This window comes from Schistocerca serialis, chromosome 3, assembly GCF_023864345.2.
Source record: "Schistocerca serialis cubense isolate TAMUIC-IGC-003099 chromosome 3, iqSchSeri2.2, whole genome shotgun sequence".
Classification (NCBI taxonomy): Eukaryota; Metazoa; Arthropoda; class Insecta; order Orthoptera; family Acrididae; genus Schistocerca; species Schistocerca serialis.
This window is the reverse complement of record NC_064640.1, coordinates 612328377-612336898: the sequence shown is the minus strand read 5'-3', so window position 1 is coordinate 612336898 and position 8522 is coordinate 612328377.

Below are 8522 nucleotides of genomic sequence, written 5' to 3'. Positions count from 1 at the left end.
TGCATCCTTCCACCATCCTTCACACCTACAAATCCTTGATCCATTCCATCCTTTGTTATGCCAGTTTTGCTTGGATTTCCACCCTCCCAGATTCTATAAAGCCCTCCAAATCCCGGAACGTCATGCACTCTGCCTCACCTTCCATATTCGCCTTTCATCCCCCACATGCATCCTCTATGACCTCATCCCCTTCCTCTACCTTCTTCTTTTCCTCAAACATGTCCACACCTTGTATTCGTCTGCCAACTCGATCCTCTTCAACTCCCTGGTGTCCCCCTTCCTCTCCTCCCCCAGCCTGTTTCCTGGCCTTTACCGTTGTGTCCTGCCCTCTGTCTCCGCACCCTCAAAATAAAAAAAAAATTAAAAAAATGTTCAAATGTGTGTGAAATATTATGGGACTTAACTGCTAAGGTCATCAGTCCCTAAGCTTACACACTACTTAACCTCAATTATCCTAAGGACAAACACACACACCCAAGCCTGAGGGAGGACTCGAACCTCCACCGGGACCAGCCACACAGTCCATGACTGCAGCGCCTCAGACCGCTCGGCTAATCCCGCTCGGCTCTCCACACCCTCCACCTCCTTTCTCACCGCAACTTTGAGCATCTACCCCTCCCCGATATGTGGTGCAGCAAGCTGGGATATTTTTAATTCTCCTCTTATTTTGCCATATGCCTACTTAAATTTGTTTGTTTTTCATTTTTGAACTAATTACCGTTAACATATGTGAGTATAATCCGCATTTTCATAAAAGAGAAAGATCGGTCCTCAGTTTTAAAAAATATAACACCAGATGTTATTTTGTTCATAGTTTTAGGTATGTAATTGGTTTTGTAATTCTTTTTATCTATTACTAGTTAGTATATTTCATTATAGAGCGAAATCAGTAATTGTTTCATAACTTAAATTCTACTGTTGACATACAAACAAATATAAATTCTGCACTAAGTATAAACGTTTGGAGGAACAACTAATAGTAATTTTAAAGGATCTATGGGAACAGGATATGATTATCGGCTGAATGCAGTAACTATCCCCATTAAATTCCACATCGAGATATATTTCGCAGTAAGTCATATATGTGTACACAGCTTGCGATACAGAACAGAACTAAAAACTAAACATGGAGGCTCAGCAGAGCAGTCAGAGTCCAAAGATGGTGTTAATTGTGGTCGATATGACCTATCGACGCCATATAGCCTCCCCCCCCTCTCCCACCCATAGTACAGAGTACTACCGGTGAGGCTTCAGCGGAGGTCATGTGGGCGTGTCAGCATCGGTAGTAGTCGTGCAAGTCGGCAGGTGCATGACCGGGATTTCCATCTTGGCCGATGTGGAGTGCAGAGGCAGAGTGACTGGCGGCAGGTCCACCTCATACTCGGTTAACCAGCGGGATTGGAAGATGCGTTGACCGGCCCGAGAGCAGGCATGCAGAACTGTCTGTGGCGTGGTGCAGGCGTGGCCGCCCCATGTGCAGATTGAGCCATCCGACTAGATGAACATGCGAATTTCTGACGGGTCACACTCACAGTGGAGGTACAGGCTATGCATCACACTGACATTTAACTGCCCGTTCGATGGCGAGGCCACGGTGTCCGTTAAAAGCACAAGCACATGGTCATTGAAGGTGACGATCGACACTTCGTCCACGCAGTGTGGTGTCACATTGCAGCACAGGTTGAATGTGGAAGAGTGAGTCTCTGCAGATGGTGAAGTGGTGGTGAAACCCACACATGGGGTGGATGAATACATGCCTGGAAAACCTGCGAATGGCGACGATAAATCATGCATTGGAGAAAACAGCGCCATGGAATGAGACAAAACATTTTCAGGCTCCACAGTGGAAAAGTCGTCAGGAGGATCCGACTGAGACGGCAGAGGGGTGTCAGAGTCCACGAAAGCAGGTTTGAGCCTGTGCAATGAAGCAATTTGAAGATGATCTTTAACCATAATGTCAAACATTGCCTCGCCCCACCAGAGTACTTTAAAGGGGCCGAGGTAGGGTGATTGCAGGGTTTGTCTAACAGAATCATCCTTGAGCATAACATGGGAGCAAGTGTTGAGTTCGGTTGACACATATGTGTCCGGCAGGGAATGGCTGATAGGTGGGTGTAGCCGTGCATGCTTGAAGTGAGTGCGCATGTGACTAATGAAATCTGGGGAGGGGGGAAAATCCTCGGATGCTTGAGGCAGGATAAGTTCCCCTGGTAGGACTGGGTTCTACCCAAAAAAGAATGCAGAGATGGTTACCTGTGAGTCTGGTTTAAACGTCAAATGGAGACTGAGTAACACCCATGGAAGTGCCTCAGACCAGAGGCAGTTGTGACACCTGAGGGCAGTTTTGAGGGTGTGGTGCCACTGTTCAACCAACCCATTGCTTTGCAGGTGGTAGGCTCTTGTATGAATTTTTTTAGTGCCACAGATGTTACATAAAATGGTGATCAGGGCAGACTCAAACTGCCGACCTTGGTCGGTGGTGATGGTGGTCAGGCAACCGAAGCTGGCAATCTATGAGGAGACAAAACCCTTGGCCACAGTTTCAGTGGTAATGTTGCGTAAAGGAACAGCTTTCACCTAGCGAGACATGCGGTCGATTGTGGAGTGAATATATCTGTGGCCCTCTGACAGTGGTAGTGAACCGATAAGGTCGGTATGTACATGACGAAATTGGAATATCAAACTTGCCTAGTGGAGGGGTGGTGTGGCGGCCACTTTTGTTGCGTTGACAGGGGACAGAGCTGCGTGCCCAGGTCTGACAGTCCCGTTTAATATTTTTCCAAATGAAACACTCGGATACAAGCTGTGTAGTGGCGCAGACGCCTGGGTGAGCGAGGTTATGCAAGGCGTGGAAGGCTTGCCAGCACAATGTGGCCGGGAGCAATGGCTGCAGGGTGCCAGTAGAAGAATCGCACCACACCTTGTCCAAAACGCCGGGGAACTTGGCTTTGGTACACACAACAGATGTTTGAGGATCCATGAGGAGAGCTTGAGATTCCTCGTCAGAGACCTGGAGAGCAGCCAGGTTGGATAAGTCGATGATGCATGGGACAGTATTGATCCGCGAGAAAAAATCAGTGGAGATGTTTCCTGTGCCCTTGTTGTAGCAAACGTCTGTTGTGAATTGAGAGACTAAATCAAAGTGGCGGAAACGCCGAGGTGTGGGTCCTCGGGAGGGTTGCAGAAAGCGTCTGTTAGTGGTTTGTGATCAGTGAGGATGAAGAATGAGCGGCCCTCGACGTCGGGGAAAAAGTGTTTGACAGCTTCATAGACCACCAGAAGTTCCCTATCAAAAGTAGAACATTTTTGTTCTGAGCTGTAGACAGTTTTATAGAGAAGAAATGAAGGGGAGAAACCGTGTCACCCTTGCGTTGCTGTAGTACTGCCCCCACCGCAGTGTCGCTGGCGTCCCTAGTGATAAAAAACTTGGCCGACGGGTCGGGATGGGCGAGTGTCATGGCGTGAGCTAAAGAAGATTTTAGAGCCTTGAAGACCTCCAGCATAGGTTCAGTCCAGAGAACTGGTTTAAGGCCTGAAGTCTGTTTGCCCGACAGCGTGTCCGTCAGCAGGGCCTGCACAGTGGCAGCAGAAGGCGGACACCAACGGTAGTAATTTATTGTACCCAAGAAATGTCGGAGTTCTTTGTAAGTAGCCGAACTGTCGTAAGACTGAGTCGATGAAACGTTGCATGTTTGTGCCGAGTTTTTCATGCTGAACAGCATGACGTTGTATTGGAACAAACCAAGTGGCATGATGATAGCTATCTTTGGAATGTCTTCCAGCACTACGGCAACCTGGTGATAGGAGTGTTTACAGTCAATCACACTGAAGACTGTGGCGCCCAATAACATATGAGTGAAATCGTTTATTTTCAGCATGGGGTAATTGTCCATGACGGTATGAGCGTTTAAGCGTCTGTAATCACTGCACATTCGAAAAGAACTGTCGTGTTTGCGGACGAGGTAAATCGGTGAAGACCAGTTGCTGTCTGACAGTTGCAGAATACCTGCCTCTAAAAGTTCGTTAATTTGGTGCCAGGCTGCCTGCAACTTAATGGGGTTGAGGCGTTTAACCCTGTGCCTAATGGAAGGGCTGGCAGTGGTAATTATCTTGTGTGTCGTTCCATCAGTGACAGAAGAAACTGAGAACTGCGCACAAGACTAAGTAATGTCTCGATGTGAAGTTTTTGGACGAGTGGGGCGCGACGAGGCGTAACCGTTAGTGCGGGTGGGAAAAGGCAGCACTAAAGTCACATGCCTATTACGTGAGCATGGCGTGTGCTTGTTTGGAGAGGTTGGCTGCGCGCACAGCACGGAGCAGGTCGGGACGTGCAGCGACTGTCGTCAGCCTTGCCTTGGGTAACCGGATCGAGCGAGAGAGGCGTTGGCATCGCACGGGGAACAGCGATTGCTGCCGAGCCGCGTGGTTGGCTTGCGGGAGAAGAAAAATGTTTATCAACACGTGGGGCAGCTGCCTGTGTGGTGGGCATAGTCATATCACGCGCGCGACTGTTATTAGGAGCACTGTTTGAAACACGTGGCACTGAACGTGGCGATCGTGTCGGGGCTGCGGTGTCTACCGGATGCGAATTGTCACACTCTATGTTTTTGGACTAACCTGCTGAGTGTCTGAGATGGTGTCTGCTGGAGAAACAAGGTTAAGTTGTGGGACTATGGACTGCTGTTTCAGCAGCGAGGTACGAATTGCTACGAGCTCATTGTAAGTGTGTGCTATCCATTGTTTCAGCTCGTCGTTTTCCTCGTGAAGTTGTGCCACTGAGTCGTATTCTGACAGTAGGTTAGTGACACAGATCACAATGTCGCCCGCGAGGGCGGAGCACTCGCGTACTAACTCACATGTTGCAAGAGAATCAGAACATGGAACATATGTGCGGGAGCACAGTATCTGAGTGTTAGTGGGATGGTGTACCACTGAGCCCTGAACCATGTTTGGAGAGAGTTTGTAATGGGACAAAAAATCTATACTGGGGATTGGTTCATCGATGTCGGCAATGTAGAATGTCCACGGAAAACACAGTGAAGGAGATAGGTGCACCGTAACTTTGACAGAGCCTGAGGTTTGTAACGTTGATGCATTGACAGCTCAAAGAAGTGACCTCATTGGTGAAAAGACGGGGGAGCCATCGATGTAGATATGATAGACACGTCAGCACCAGTGTTTACTCGGCAAACGATCCGTGACGAAATGTTAGTCACGTATAGACGACCGCTCGGCCAGGCGCACGAGTGGACGGAGTATGAGGACGCCTGTGAGGTTCCCTGCACGATTCTGCGTCTTTTAGGTCCTGCAGTCGGCTTGGGTGCTGGCAAGGTAACCAGCACTTCTTAGCATTATCACTGAAAACATTGTGGTACCAGCAGTACAGATGAGCCGGATGTGGTGGTGGTGGTAGTGATGACTACGGCAGTGGAGGAGGCTTGTCCTTGTCAATTTGTTCTGGCATGTATACCAGCACATATGGTGCGTAGGCAATCCTGGAATGTTTGGACGGTGGAGACAGCGAGCGGATACTGCCAAGTGGTGTAGAAAGCGAGGATGTGGAGCGAGCTCTGACGGCCGGTAAACAGGAGTAGCTGTGCCGATCAGTGGTGAGTGGTGAGCTGGTTGGTGTTGTTGTAGCAATGCATACAGCTGTTGTGAGATGCGGAGATGAGAGCCGATTGACTCAAAGGAGTGTGGTAGCAAGTGAATCCGTAGGTCGATTGGCATTTGGTGGACCATAGCACCCACAGAGTAACGTCTGGCGTTGTATGCTCACTCACGAGCAACCGAAGGTGGCGCCAGAGGTGTGATGGAGTTCGGTCCCCCAGGCATTCCTCGTACAAGATCTTGATGATTAATTTTTGTGGAGGGCAGGTGAGTCGGTCCATGATCGTTTTCTTTGTGAACTCGTACTTCAGTGGAGGCAGTGGCGAGAGGAATAGATCGCAAATTATATCTGAGTGATCATGGAGGTGCGTGACGTGACATAGGATTTAGAGTTGTCATCGTACACATGATGCAACTCGAAAAGATGCTCAACAAGCTCAAACAATGATACAGGGTTGTCCTTGTATAAAGTATGCAGGTTTGGCAGACGCCCAGGGGGAGACGACGAGGGTGGCTTCGATGTCCCTTGGAAAACCAGCTGGTCTGTGGTAAGAGGCCGTACAGCAGACTGGCACAGTAGGCGGAGGTGTGTTTACTGGCAAACACGTCTGCAGCAACAGCAGGTTGCATTGTCCTTGACGTGACATGAAAACATCACACGACTGCATAGTCGGTACTGTGGGAATGAGCGCTTGTGCAATACGTGCAGGGGTCCCATAAACTGGACCAGAGATTACAGGTACTGAATTGAATTGACCCACCCTGGACGTAACACAGAAGGCCGGTGCGGCAGACACAGGCACAGGCGGTGCTGTGGGAGAGGCGAGCGGATGAGCGACCGAAACTAGGGGCCCCTGCGAGTGCGGGGGGGGGGGGGGGGGGGGGAGAGTGCAGAGGGAGTGGGTCGGTAACTCGAATGAGCAAAGTTTAAGTTCTTCTTAAGTAGTGAGCATGGAGATTTGTGCACACTAAAATGTTCTTGATTAGTTTGCCAATTAGACAAAACCAGAATAGGTCATGGTTGATAGTGGCCGGGTGCATTTTGCAATAATGGTGGTGCTGCACACAACATGACAGTAACTGTTGTTGTGGTCCGTTGAGAGTCAATGTATGTGTGCGAATGTAGATCACTTTGAGCATTATACGATCAGTCAGTAGGTACACAGTTCTGAATATTATTCACTTCACACTTCACATGTTGGCGAGCTCAGTCGGGCAACACGAAACCCGAGTCCATTGTTTGTGCTAGCGGTGTAGCACTCGACCATTTTAGAGCGACAAAGTTTGAAGTTAACATGGCTGGAGATTGCGAATCACTGTGAATTAATGTAGAACCGGTCATTGGCAAAGGAAAGAAGACGTCCGGCGATCGTTGTTGCGCTTCCAAACCTTCAAACAATGTATTGGGTGAGGTAGCCATGGTGTCGTGCGCATAACCTGTTGATTCACAACACCCAGCGCGGAAGTCGCGGAAGCCATAGAAACTTTGGGGTCACAAGTTTGGGAATGGGATACGATTATCGGTTGAATGCAATAACTATCCCCATTAAATTACACATAGAGATATATTTCACAGTAAGTCATATATGTGTACACAGCTTGCAATACAGAACAGAACTAAAAACTAGACATGGCGACTCGGCAGAGCAATCAGTCCAAAGATGCCGGCCGCAGTTCTAGGCGCGCAGTCCGGAACCGTGCGACTGCTACGGTCGCAGGTTCGAATCCTGCCTCGGGCATGGATGTGTGTGATGTCCTTAGGTTAGTTAGGTTTCACTAGTTCTAAGTTATAGGGGACTGATGACCACAGCTGTTAAGTCCCATAGTGCTCAGAGCCATTTGAACCATTTTGAACCAAAGATGGTGTTGTTAATCATAGTCGAAACGACCTATCGACGCCACAGATCGATTTAAAAACATGTTAGCAAAGCCAGCCGCTAATTAATTCCAAAGTAAGTAACAGTTTTGTCAAAGGTATTGTTTACGTAACTATACATGTTAATTTTATGATTTAAACAAATAATTCGGCTTCACCCTTGCAGTAGAAAACACTGTTAAAAAGACGCAATTTTTCGATGTATTCAAGTAATTTAATGAGTTAAGTTTTAATTGTAATTTCTGTAAATTAAATTTCGAACAATGTGTAGTTTCAGCACCTATTATTGTGATGATATATAAGAGCCCGAATTTTGGTCACGAGACAGTTAGTCTATGGCCGAGTTTCAGTTGATGAACTTGTGTTGGTTAGAACGACAGCAATGCTTCAACTTATCTGTGGAATAAGTGTTAAACAATTAGGCCGTGTGAAAAAAGAATGATAGTGTCTGCTCCATATGTACCTTTCTATTCTTCAAGTGTGAACTTTGTGGTGAGGTTTTTACTGCTCGTAGATGTTCAACAGAAAACTACTGTAGCAGTATGTGCTCACCTGGAAACTATTAATGAGGCTTATGGAAAGTTAAACAATAGTGCACTGGCCATACATATATAACTGCGTATTATTGGGGGGTTGTGCAAAGTGAAAGGAAACCACAGTGAAATGCAAATGTGTACCTGTCAGCTACATTATTTACTGTAGTCAGTGTCCAAATTACAAACCGCATTTTTCAGCCAGTGTAGCAATGCAGTACGTCGACACCGAGGACAACAACCGAAGAAATAAAACCAGGTGGAACCACTACAGATGGTAATCTTCACCCTGAAATTTGCCCGTCCTACCAACTATTACTCCACCTTCCTCCCCCCTACTGCTCAGGGCTCGCTCTCCTCTCCCCTTCCCTACCCCTGCGTGGTTTTCCTCCCTCCTACACCCCCATCCCTCTCCCGTGCCACCCTTCTGTGACTCTGCACTCCCTCCTGCCTTATCTTCCTCTTCATCTCCCGCCCCACCCAACTCCTGCCCCTCTTGGTGC